General features: G+C 33.7%; 1 long non-coding RNA gene across 3 annotated transcripts; it reads right to left on the bottom strand.

Moving 5' to 3' along the window:
- Window positions 1-389: 389 nt before the first annotated feature.
- On the bottom strand, window positions 390-4,258 carry LOC107842752. Of its 3 annotated transcripts, none has more exons than XR_007050563.1 (8): window positions 3,095-3,648; window positions 2,948-3,010; window positions 2,568-2,719; window positions 1,807-1,895; window positions 1,493-1,722; window positions 1,301-1,406; window positions 1,050-1,216; window positions 390-694 (listed from the first exon to the last, which is right to left on the bottom strand). It is a non-coding gene; the product is annotated as an uncharacterized LOC107842752 (long non-coding RNA). The 3 variants fall into 3 exon arrangements; XR_007050564.1 differs by having other exon boundaries at window positions 1,493-1,607; window positions 3,095-3,598; XR_001666072.2 differs by lacking the exons at window positions 2,948-3,010; window positions 3,095-3,648 and adding an exon at window positions 4,042-4,258 and having other exon boundaries at window positions 1,493-1,607.
- Window positions 4,259-12,283: the final 8,025 nt, after the last annotated feature.

The raw sequence follows: 12,283 nt of genomic DNA, 5'->3' as shown, positions 1-12,283 counted from the left end.
GGATTTAAAATCTCTGCAAAATATAATTGCGGAGGTTCCCAAAACCCCCAGAATACGAGCTGTCACAAATGAGTTGCGACAGTTTTTTTTCGACCCCCATAATTAATTTGCGGGGGTTATTTTGCAGTGGTTATGACCCCCGTAATTAATTTGCGGTGGTTATTGACCCTCATTATTCTAAATTTAATTCTTTTTATAATAAATTTTTATTTAAAACTTGTGGGGGTTAAAACCTCGGCAATTGTTTTATTTTAAAAAAAATAGTAGGACCCATCAATTTTCAATAACTATTATAGATTCTAATTTTAGCTCAAATTTAATTGTTCCTTTAGGCATAACCTACAATTCAATATTTGTTCAATTCATAAATCATTAATACAACAAAGTAGTTAAACATTGTAATTGAAAAGCATATCAAAAATACATTGAACTTTAAACTTCAAAATTAAATTTTCAACATTAACATCTTCAAACTCCAAATTTTCAACATTAACTAATATCTTCAAACTACAAAATCAAATTTAAACACAAAACCTTCAATATTCTAAGATTCACACCAACCACAATATTACACCATCATAATTGAATATCCAAGACAAATGCAACGAAATCAAACAATGTCGTTAGGATCATTATCATCAAGTGATCTCCTTGCATCCATGGGCAAAATGGATCCACTAGCTGCATCACTTGGCTACATAAAAATGCACAGTATAAGAATCAATCGATAAAATTTTAGTCCTTAATATAAACATCAAGTTATATGAACACCATGCTTTAACAAGAAGTTATACTTATTTTTTTTTCCAATAGTGAAAAGTAATGAGCTAGATTTTGAGTTAGGATTCTGAACAAACTAGTGAACCAAAAACCTAAGCAACAACAACCAATTCATGAACTAGAATAGTTAGTTTAAGAATTCATGAACTAGAACAATCCTTTTTAGTTTAAGACGATAAGATTCAAAAGCCTTGGCCTGGATACTTTATTAAACTCTATGCTAAATCAAATCATTATGATAAAGTACTATACCAGTGCATGGCACTAACCTTCACGTCAACCCATGAGTATTAGAGAAAGCAAGACTCAAAACAGTTGCCGAGCACTATTAACTTATCAGCCAAACAATCCACCAGTTCCTAACACCCCTTGCTTCAGTTCCTTTCTTCGCTGCTCCTTACAAGGATATGGACTATTCATTACTCTTCGTACATGCCTAAAAACAAACAAAGAACATCAAAAAATAGTTTGAGCAGCTAATCAAACTCCACTTGAAAATTAGCACTGAAAGAGGTTTTACCTATCTTGTGCATGCTATGCAGGGAAAGAAGGCATGAATTCTTTAGACTTGGGAGAGGAACTTCACGAAATCACTCATGGTTTAAAGCAGCATCGGCAGTTATTCTCTGCAATATGTCATACAAACAATATCAAAAGAGGTATAAACAACATAGTACTGAATTTAGAAGTTTCCAAATTTAATGTCCATCACCTTCTTAGGATCATAAGTAAGAAGCTTATTGAACAGGCCAAGGCCTGCCTCTGATAGGACTGGTAACCCCATGAAGGATGTCACGTTTTGAAATTTCATTCTTAAATTATTATACCTATTACAAATAAATCAAATGGTTAGCAAAAAAATGAAAATATTTCCCCACCATAAATCATCACCAAAGGAGTCCAGAAAGCCAAGACAAACTAGAATCACTCAAAGATGGAAGCCTGGGAAAACAGAGGCAAAAATAAAAACATGAATCTCTGGCCAGCAAGAGTAATGATAGAATATAGAACAAAGATAATACTTACGGGTGCTTTACAAAGTTGACTTTCACCCCAGGAAGCTCGGAGAACCCTTCCCAAATCATCTCATTTGGGGTTCCAAGAATTATGAATATCTGGTAACAAAAAATCACATAAATTTTTAGCTCATCGTTCACCAAATTATGGTCGAACAGACCTAATGATTTTCCTTGTTAGAGTTTTTCCCTAGCATTTCGGAGACACTTTTGGATTTTCTCTTTAGTCTCAGTTGTCCTGTTCAACAAATTGACAATAACTTAATAACCAATTGAACTGGGTAATACGAAAATACTTTACAGTCTCGATCAGTACTACATTGCACGAAGGCGCTTCTCAAGCTCTTCAAATGATGGTGGAGAAATAAAAATGAAAATAGCATTAAGAGAGCTCGCTCTCACAGACCTAGCACCTTGAACGTCAATATCAAGGATACATCTCTACACAATCTTACAAAATTAAAAGGTTTGACAAATTTACAACAGAAAGATCTATCAATATGCTAATGCATAATTTGGCCCATGAGTGACACCACTAACAAGTCAATGTAAGACTCAGTAATCAGTTCAAACATATTACTACTACAATCCGGATCTTTATTTTTACAAGTTGTACTTTTTTCTTTTGATTGGGGTGGAAAGCAAGAAATTTGAAAGGCAGGACTGGAGGTAGAAGACACGTAAAGAAACCTCGGGTTCTACAAAACCAACAATAATTTTCTTTATGAGCATCACTCGACTGGTAAGTAGATGAAGTTAATTTAGGCATACCCTATTTGAAGAACTGGATCAGGTTTGTCACAATCCATGTGATTTGATTGAGAATGGTGGACATAAAAGGAGCTGCTTACAGCTTCTGCTGATGCATTAGAAATCCATAGAAAATTAGGAAGAGCGTTTAGTCCTTGTCCTTCAGTCTTAAACTGCCAACATAGAAAAAGAAAAACTCTTCACTGTTTATGCAACTATATATATGGACTTAACAAAGCAGTACAACATATATGTCATCTTAAGAGTTCTATGTCACTTGGATTCTTCAAAAATATAATGTCATCGCACTTATATATATCCGCTACTAGACATGCATTTGAGGGCACTTTTGAAGAGTCTGAGAAACATAGTAATGTACGTTCTTCAAGTAGAATGTGTACCGATGATAGTTCAAGAGAAACCTTAATCTTCAGCTACTTGTTCACATCACCAAGATGACGCTCCTAATAACATAACCATTATCATTTCAAAATAGATAATTACTGAGAATTCAAAAGCTAGAATTCACAATGAGCAAGATTAAATACATGTCCTCTTGTCCATAAGTATATCTCCAAAGGTAGCAAGATGCATGTATGATGACACTAGCTGCACCTCAGGCTCTTTCTACCCAACCTATTGACTCCATGATCATAGTTATATAGTTATTTAGGTGGTATTTTGAAAAGTTAATTTCTTGATAATGGACAGAAGAAACTAGGCAAGTAACAAACAAGTTTTTCTCAAATTTAACTATTTTTTTCAATAAAAGGGATCTCGGATCAAAAGTTATCGACTTGTCTCACCAACTAAATGAAAGGGTGTTATCACAATGTAGTTTGGGACTTATCAAGTCATCATGCATGACACAAAAAGACATCAAAAGGTTCAGAAAGTCCTTAATAATGGGGACAAATTAAACAGTTCAAACCTCCTATAGTGTACAACATATTTTCTTACGATTTTAATCCCTTCCAACTCTAAATTAATCACCAATCTTTTGCACCCATTAACCTTTTAATTATAACAAATGCATAGTTGTGATAATAAAGAATGATCATATATATATGTACCAATTAATTAGTACTGATCGATCAGAACCTCAAAAATAGACTACTAATAATATTATTCATTCAGCATATTCTAGCTTTTATCTCTCTCTCTCTATTACATTACGGTCACTGTAATGGTAATAAAAAACCTGGTAAAAGGTAGAATACAGATGAAATACTAGAATTATCAATACTCTATGCATTTACTATTTTCGCGTCAACTAAATAATTTTAATATGGGTAGATTTCTCATTTAGTCACTCAACTAATAATTGCTCTTTCTTTAGATTGCTCTTTCTCAAATTCCATTCAGCAATAGCAAGGCCAAAATCATAAAGCTAATCAAAGTAAAAGTTGACCAACTCAGACAAGATAAACCATACAAAATGCTTACAAAGGAAAAGCAAATGAGTGAGATCTACGTGGTTATATTGCTAATTTACCTTTGCACTGAAGTTGGAATCCAGTAGAACATTAGATAATTTGAGATCTCTATGGATTACAGGGGATTACAGCGCTCATGGAGGTATTCTAGTCCCCTAGTTAATTCAAACGCATCACTATACCATTAACTTCCGAAAACATAGAACCGAGGAAGAAAAGGAAGAGTTGACACTAATAATTCATAACATGACTTTCTTAAACTATGTGAAAAGTCAACACCGAACAAACAAACTAAAACGGATGATGTAGATTTTGGCAATACTATACTTACATTCAACAAACATGTGGTGTGAAAGAAGGCTTCAACGTGGTCATCAAATGTCTCAACACTCTACCAATTTCTCAAATGCCTATTTTTCTAACTTTAGCCCTTTGATTCAATGTTTCATGATTAAAATGAATTTTACGATCTGACTAAAAATTTTGCAAGCATGTCATATCACTTGAACCAACATAAAATATACTGTGTAAAGAGAACAAACAAACAACTTAAAATAAGACAAAACAACAAGGACATCATATTTTATTAAAAGAAAAGATAGAAGGGTTTAAACAAAAATGACAGAGAAACAAAACAAAATAGATTCCGAACTACAATCCTGAAATAATTCAGAAAATAGAAAAAAATAAAACAGACTACCAACAATCCTTCGAAGTAAGAAAATGAGTGACTTTCCAATTGCTGAGCTTGACATCTTAGCAACTGATTTGCTCATCATCATGACTAGAGCTTTCATCAATGTTAATATTTTGTACCACAATCAATTTATCTTGAATCATCTTTTCTATTTCTCTTTTCAAAGCACGATAATCTTCAATACTGTGACTCTGAACATCAGAATGATATGCATATCATATATTTGGATTAAAATTTCTTGAATACGAGTCTGGAGTATACCTAGAGAGATGACTGATCATGCCTAATTGTACTAATCTCTGGAATACACTAGTATATGATTCTCTAATTGGCGTGAATTATCCCTAGACTTTTGACTCTTTTCATTGTTTGACTTGGATTGAACATCAGGCCTAGAATGGCTTTAATATGTTTGTGGAGTTAGAGAATGACTCTGAGGAGTTGGTGTGAGCCATTGTGAGTGAGAAGGGAGTTGAACATATGGGTGTGCGCTATATACTAGATATGGAGGTGGGAAAATAGAGTATAATGGATTTTGAGAGTGATTATAGAAAGCTTGGGTATGCACTTGGACTTGAGACTGAGGGTAACGACGATGTGGTCTTCTGGGATCGCCTGTTGTCCAACTATAATAGCAGTTGCATATCCCTTATTCTTCTTCCCTCCAGTTTACCTTAATTGATTGCAATATTGTCCTAAATGTTTCACGGATTCCTCGTGTCCATCATGCTCTTAAAATTTCGATGGATCAAGGTTTGGAGAAAGGTTAACACTTGAATACATGCCCCAATTTTTATATGAAACATCATTTTTACCCACAAGTCCTAGGAAACTTTTCATAGCATTTCTGCACTCTTCATTTTTCCAACCATTTTCTCTAGTTCTTCTGTCATACTAGGCTTCTTGTTAATAAATTTTGATAGCCTAGTTAACTTAAAAGTAGGTTTAGGAGTAGCAATAATCACCAAGAATATCAAACATGGGCCCATTAGCAACATGGGGAAGCACAATTACTGGGTGGATAACCAATGTGGAAGACTCAGTAGAGGATTGAGCAATAAAATCACAGATGACTTGTGATGTTGTGAATGTAGTAGGCTTATGCTGAGGAGCTAGAGAATGAGTGGTGGAAGTATTGGGATGCAATTGAGGAATAAATTTTGAGTCATGTTGTGGTTCATCAACAACAGTAGGAAATTGAATTTGCAATTTTGGTGGAAAACTCAAGATATTTGTAGGATCAATAACGTATAATGGAGGAGGAGGCAACCTACTGGACCAAGCTCGGAAATGCCTTAGTCTCAAAATCTCTTGCTTTAAACTCTCATTTTCCCGACTCTTTATTTGATCCATGATGTCACTCTCTATATCCTTGTTGGACACAACTAACCCTTGAATTTGGTGTGATGTAGAGGACCAGCCAAAATGCCATAAACCAACCACCTTATACTAATTGAACAAGAGATAACAAATGTGTTAGAGTTCAACACTTTCTCAAAATCTTTTTCTCTTTTTTTTAAAAGATCATCGAATCCGAGAAGGGCGCCTACATATCTCACTCTCGAGAGAGGAGAATCAGGTATGCATAGTTCGTAAAGTTTGGCCGCAAAATGACTGATCAACTCTTTTTTTTTGTTTTTCCTTTTCTTGAAACTTTAAGAAGAAAAGAAAATAACATTTTGTCAAAAGAATTGATGAAAATCTTTTTTGAATTTTTCAGCTTAAACATCCCTATACAAAATAAAACCTATAATTACCGAAGAAAAATATTTTGAATTTTTGATTTAGAATTTCATATGACAATAAAACTTGAAACTATTAAAGGAAAATATTTTTATGGTTTTCTTTTAAAGATGTATATGGAACACCTACTCTAAATGAAAAGTGAAGAAAATCTTTTTTTAAAATTTTTAAATAAGATCACCAACCCACGAAGGGCTGCCTACATATCTCACTCCTGAGAGAGGAGAATCAGGTGTGTGTAGTTCGTCCATATTGAAAAATTAAGGATTAAATAGTAAATTAAACCTTCACTTAAGAGATACAACCAAAGACAAACGATAAAAAAAACTTCAAAAAAATCTTTTGGGGTTTTTAATTTGACACTTCACATAAAACTGACACTAACATCTACGAAAGGAAAATAGTTTGGTTATTTTCACTATATGAAATGTACAAAACTTCTACCATCATCTTTTTTTGAATTTTTTTTTTATAAAAACCTCCTATATAAAAAAATCTTTTTTTAAAAAAAATTGAATTATGAATGCATGATAAAGAAACAAAAGAAAAATCTCTTTGATGTTTTTTTTTTTTTGAGAAATGAGTGCAATAGGTAAAAATCTTTTTGAATTATGAAAAACAAAAGTCATAAAGAACTCTAAAAATACAAAACACTTTTTTTTTACTCACTTTTCTTTTTTAATTTTTTTGAATTTTTCCTTGTTCATACACTTTTTAATTCTAGCACATGTTTTTCCCAAATCAGTCTGTCAAATGACCCTATTACCATCAAAGATGCGACAATTAACACATAAGGATGCTTTAAAGGTGAGTCTCCTACAAAGGACCAAGTGAGTCCCGTTAGATCTCAATATGATGCAGATAAGCATAACCTAAAGGCTAATCTTGACTAGGGTCCACTAACAAAGTTGTTCGTAGAGTATGGTCGATAGTGGTTGTGATAGCTTTCCACCTACTCCACACACCTAATGGCTATCCCTCCTAAAATAAGGGTGACTCAACTAGAGGTCGTGCACACACGTGTACTACAAGACTTATTGCAAAAGAATGACTTCGGGTAATGCACATGATGCCAAATATAAAGCGGTAACACATAAGAGAAAAACCGTAAACACGTAGCAAGTAAGCATTCAACAATGATAAAATAAATACAAACAATAACACAAACAATGTTTATACACCCATAATGTCAAACTAAGCCCATACAACTCCAAAAATAAGCTCGAATTCTGAAAAATCCCCAACAGGGTTGCTAAAGCTGTCACACCCCCTTTTTTTTTACCAACAAGATGAATTATAAGTTTTAAAAGGGCTTTTGTTATTAAGTGACAAAAGAAAATAATTTATTTCGAAAAGGACTTTTAACGATCAAAACTTAGAGTAGCCACTTGGCATAAATATGGTGTGCCAAGTCACCTTTGAAAATCCTTTTTCAAAATGTTTTTGACTCTTTTAAACTGATCCGCAAACAGAGATTTTAGTTAAGGAATTCTATTGACTGAGGGGAAGGTTTTAGGCACCTCTCGATCCCGTGGTACGACCACGGTCTCTTCGTGGAGTATATCATCTAGTACGACACTATGAAGTGAATAAACCACATAAACACAATAACAAATAAACAAATCGAACAAAATAAATCCGAAAAAATAGTGTCAATTCAATTATTACAGTCCAAAATAAAAGATACTGAAATAAACCTACGCTAACCTACACTCGTCCTAAACTATGTTCTATCTGATACCTCGGGACTTCATCACAAAAGTCCTTAGCGTACAAGATACTTCGGGGCATACCCCGATGAATAAGTGCAAATGGCCTTGGGGCATTCCCTAGTTAAATGAATACATTTTCCAATTTCAAGCAACAAAATGAAACAATCTCAAGCACCGAAAATTCAATATTCCACAATAGTCAATTTCTATAATTTGTCTACCCAACCTAGTATTTGCCAACTAAATTTTAGGCCTAAACATGATAATACCAAATTCAACATAATTAGTGTTTATTTTAAATCAAATAACCATCAGTGAATCAAACTAATCAAAATTTGCCTTTAATCGATTTCAATCCCCACCCCGAGTTATCTTTAACATTGTCATCCAGATCAATCATTTAGAGGCAAACAACATCAAACATCAATAAAATTATTCCACAAGGACAACAATGACATCGAATTGCATCCAAAATTGCATAGAAATTATAAAGAAGAGATGAGAGAATTGCACCTCAATTTTTATTTCAATTTGTCAAAGTATTTGATTAAAGCTTCAACCGAAGTGCCTCAAATGACAAAGCCTCAACAACTAACAAAATCAACTCCATAATGAGAAATAGCAACTGGACAAATTTAAACCCAAAAAGAAGACGAAGACAGATTAATCATGAAACGACGACGTCCAAATCTAAGGAAGATACGAACAACGACACGATTTATGAATTGGTTTTAAGCTGGTTACGCCATTTTCATCTCGCCGGAGCTCTGACGAGTTTAGAAGGAACGAAAAATGGAAGAGGAGCTCAGATTCTGACCAACAATGACTTTTTTTGGCAAAAAATCACTGAAAAAAACCAAAATCAATCGGATTTACACCCATTTCCATCCAAACCCTCGATTCTTCTCTGTTTTTCTCTTTTTTGTGCTTTTTGATCTCAAATTTCTACTATATTTCTTTCTTTTCCGATGGTATGTGTGTAGCATTTTTCTGTGTGTGAAGTATGTATTTCCGTTAATTGAGTATGTGTGGTGTGTATGTGTGTGTGAGTTTTTGGTTAGTGTATGTGCAGGTGTGAATGTGAGTGCTCTGTAGATGAATTGTTATGTGTGTAAGTATTGTTAGTGTCTGTATATATGGAGAAGAAAATCATTTTCCAATGAGGTGTTGTGTGTGTATGGTCACTGGTGTGTGCTTGTTCTCTAAGGCAAAAAAAACATAAATTAGATTTTGAAGGGAGGGCACGTGAGGTAGGGGTTAGGGTAGAGGGTGGGGTAGAAAGTTGTTATTTTTGTTACGATGGTGGGGGAATTATCACATGATTGAGGATGCATGGTAATACAGGGTAAATGGGTAAAAATATACTCTTGGAAGGGATAAAATTACGTGTCTACACTCTTAATAGGTCTTAATTATTTAGATCTGGAACTAAGTTAATCATTCAGATATAGGGGTGTGCAAAAACTGAAGCAATCGATAAACCAAACCAATAAAAATGCTATTGTGTTATCGGTATTGGGTTATTGGGTTAACAATATTTTATTGGTTTTATTAACAAATTTATTGGGTAAATGGTTCGATTTCAGTTTTAGCTTATTGGGTTATCGGTTAAATCGATAACCCAATAAGGATACACTAAGTTATTTTTTTACCCCTATTTATGTTTTATATATATAAAAGGAAATCAAAATCCTTACAGATAATTCACCAATAAGAATAAATTATCTTATTGAAAAAGTAGACGCTTTTGACAAAGATGTAAGGCAAAATATTAGGATATATAATATACACTACTTATCCTCAATTTGGTGATTCACAAAGTATTAACCTATTCAGGGAAACAAAGGCACAATATAAAGCTTGAAGCATTTAGTATCTTCCAACAATAAGGATTCAATTTTTTCTTTAACTAACATTCAGTTTAATTTTGAAGATTCTTATAAATTAAAACGCATTGCATAGGATTTTTGTGGTAACTAAGATTTTTTTTTTATGTTAGTTGTTACTATTTCTATTTTATGAGTATTTTCTTATTGGTTAAACCGAAAATTGAATCATTAAGGACCAAAATTGATAAACCAAAACCGATAAGAAAATATCTTATTGGTTGGTTATTGGTTTTACATATTTAAAAATCGAAAACCGATAAACCAAACCAATAATGTATAAAATCGAACCAAACCGACCGATGCACACCCCTATTCAGATCTGGAATCACTACCACATAATCATCAGTCACCATCATTAACCACCTCTGCCACCACCACCTTTGTCAACCACCACCTAGTTACCAATCACCACTAACCACTTCCGCCATGACAACCACCATTCACAATTATAATTGTTGCTAACCACTATTTTCAATCGCTACCATATCTATAACTGTAATACTCCATATTTTCGTGCTAGAATTCTAACCATTGTTCCTGCGCGTCTAAGCTATAATCCAAGTGATTCTCACGTGAATACAAGTTGCATGATCACTATCCTAGTCTATGGAGTAGTTTAGAGGTGGAAAATTTTTATAGCAATGACATAGAACAAGGTAAAGCTAAGACCAATTGATTCATCCAAAGTTTGACATTCAATTCTACAAGGGTCAATTTCAAACGTGAATATCTTTTAATATACATGGAATTTTTCATCCCAAGACCTATTAAATTATTGATAATTGAATTATCTTTCCAACGATACCAATTTTGCAAAAATCCAATACCCGAGCAAGGAGTTATGCCTATTTTTATGAGAGGCAGTAACGGTGTGCGATGGGCAATGCGCCGCCCAATCAAATGTGTGCGATTGGGAGTGCGAGGCACACTGAAATATCTTCCATAAGGTGTGCGACGCACACCTTAAGGTCTGCCATGGGTTGTTCGCCGCATACCTCACTTCCAAGTGCCAAAAACACCCCTATATATGTCTATAACACGGGATTAAACTCCCACAACATCAAAATAAATTTACTTTCTCTCAAAATCACTAAGAACAACCTTTAGGGTTTCAACATAAAAACCCCAATAGCTAGAGATTCAACCGTGAGAATTCTATAATTTTTACATATTCGGAATCTCCGTTACGAAGGCTACGAGGGACACCCAAAAGTCTGTGAATAGCATTATATCATTCGAAAAGTCATTCAAAGCTTCAAGTTTAAGGTATGTGGGGTTTTTCAACAAGAACACCCTTTCAGTTTTGTGCCCAAAAATACTTTCTTTTACGAAGTTATGGATTTTATATGTTTTACTATGATTTTGAAGCATGAATTTATATCCTATATTGATTATCATTAGATTATGATGCTTTTGATATTTTAGAAGTGAAATTATATGAGAATGATGATATTTTGTGCCTTATGGCTAAATTTCCAGGTTTTAAAGAAATTTATATATGTTTATGATGTAAAGCTTGTACCTTGATAAATTTTCATATGATGTTGAGACATGAGTTTTGAACTCTATTTGAGATTTTTGTTTTTGAGAAATCATGTGTTATAAACACCTTGAGTTTGAATGATTTGAGATGATGAAGAAGCTTTGAACTTTAGGTTGTAAAAAAGGGTGTTTTTAAACCCGAGATGAGAAAAGAAATCCACTTTTATTGATTATTATGAAAAGGGTAGCAAGATGGTTCCCGTTGTGAATTGTTGAACTATTTATTAGTAAATTTTCTTTGAAAAGATCTGAGCTAAGTACGGGATTAGTCTTTGCACCAAGTGGGAGGTATAGCTGTTTTAGTACTTTCCTAGAACTACGTGCCTCCGTAGGATGTGAGCCTGAGGCTGATTTATATGGTGATCACTAGTGTTTGAATTGATGATTTAAGGTCCTACTCCGATGGCAAGGAATAAGGCGACTCTCCCCAATATGAGTAGAACGTTGGACTCCATGTAGCTCACATGGTTTATGTCGTTTGTAAGAGACTCCCAATGTGTGTGTGTATTCTCCTATCTAATATGAAAAGTCTTATTCTTCTATCTGAGATGAAAATATATTTGTTTGAAAGACTGAGTTTGAGAAAGTCATTGTTTTTGAAAGATTTAATGAACATATATTCCAAAGAGAATTGTTATGAGATTTGATTGCTTTGGTGATTTGGAATCGAGATGGAAGTGAATTGAGATTTATTATGATGACTCACATGTTTCACCCG

The sequence above is a fragment of the Capsicum annuum genome, unplaced genomic scaffold (assembly GCF_002878395.1).
Source record: "Capsicum annuum cultivar UCD-10X-F1 unplaced genomic scaffold, UCD10Xv1.1 ctg5446, whole genome shotgun sequence".
Classification (NCBI taxonomy): Eukaryota; Viridiplantae; Streptophyta; class Magnoliopsida; order Solanales; family Solanaceae; genus Capsicum; species Capsicum annuum.
This window is presented reverse-complemented; position numbering and strand designations above follow the sequence as displayed.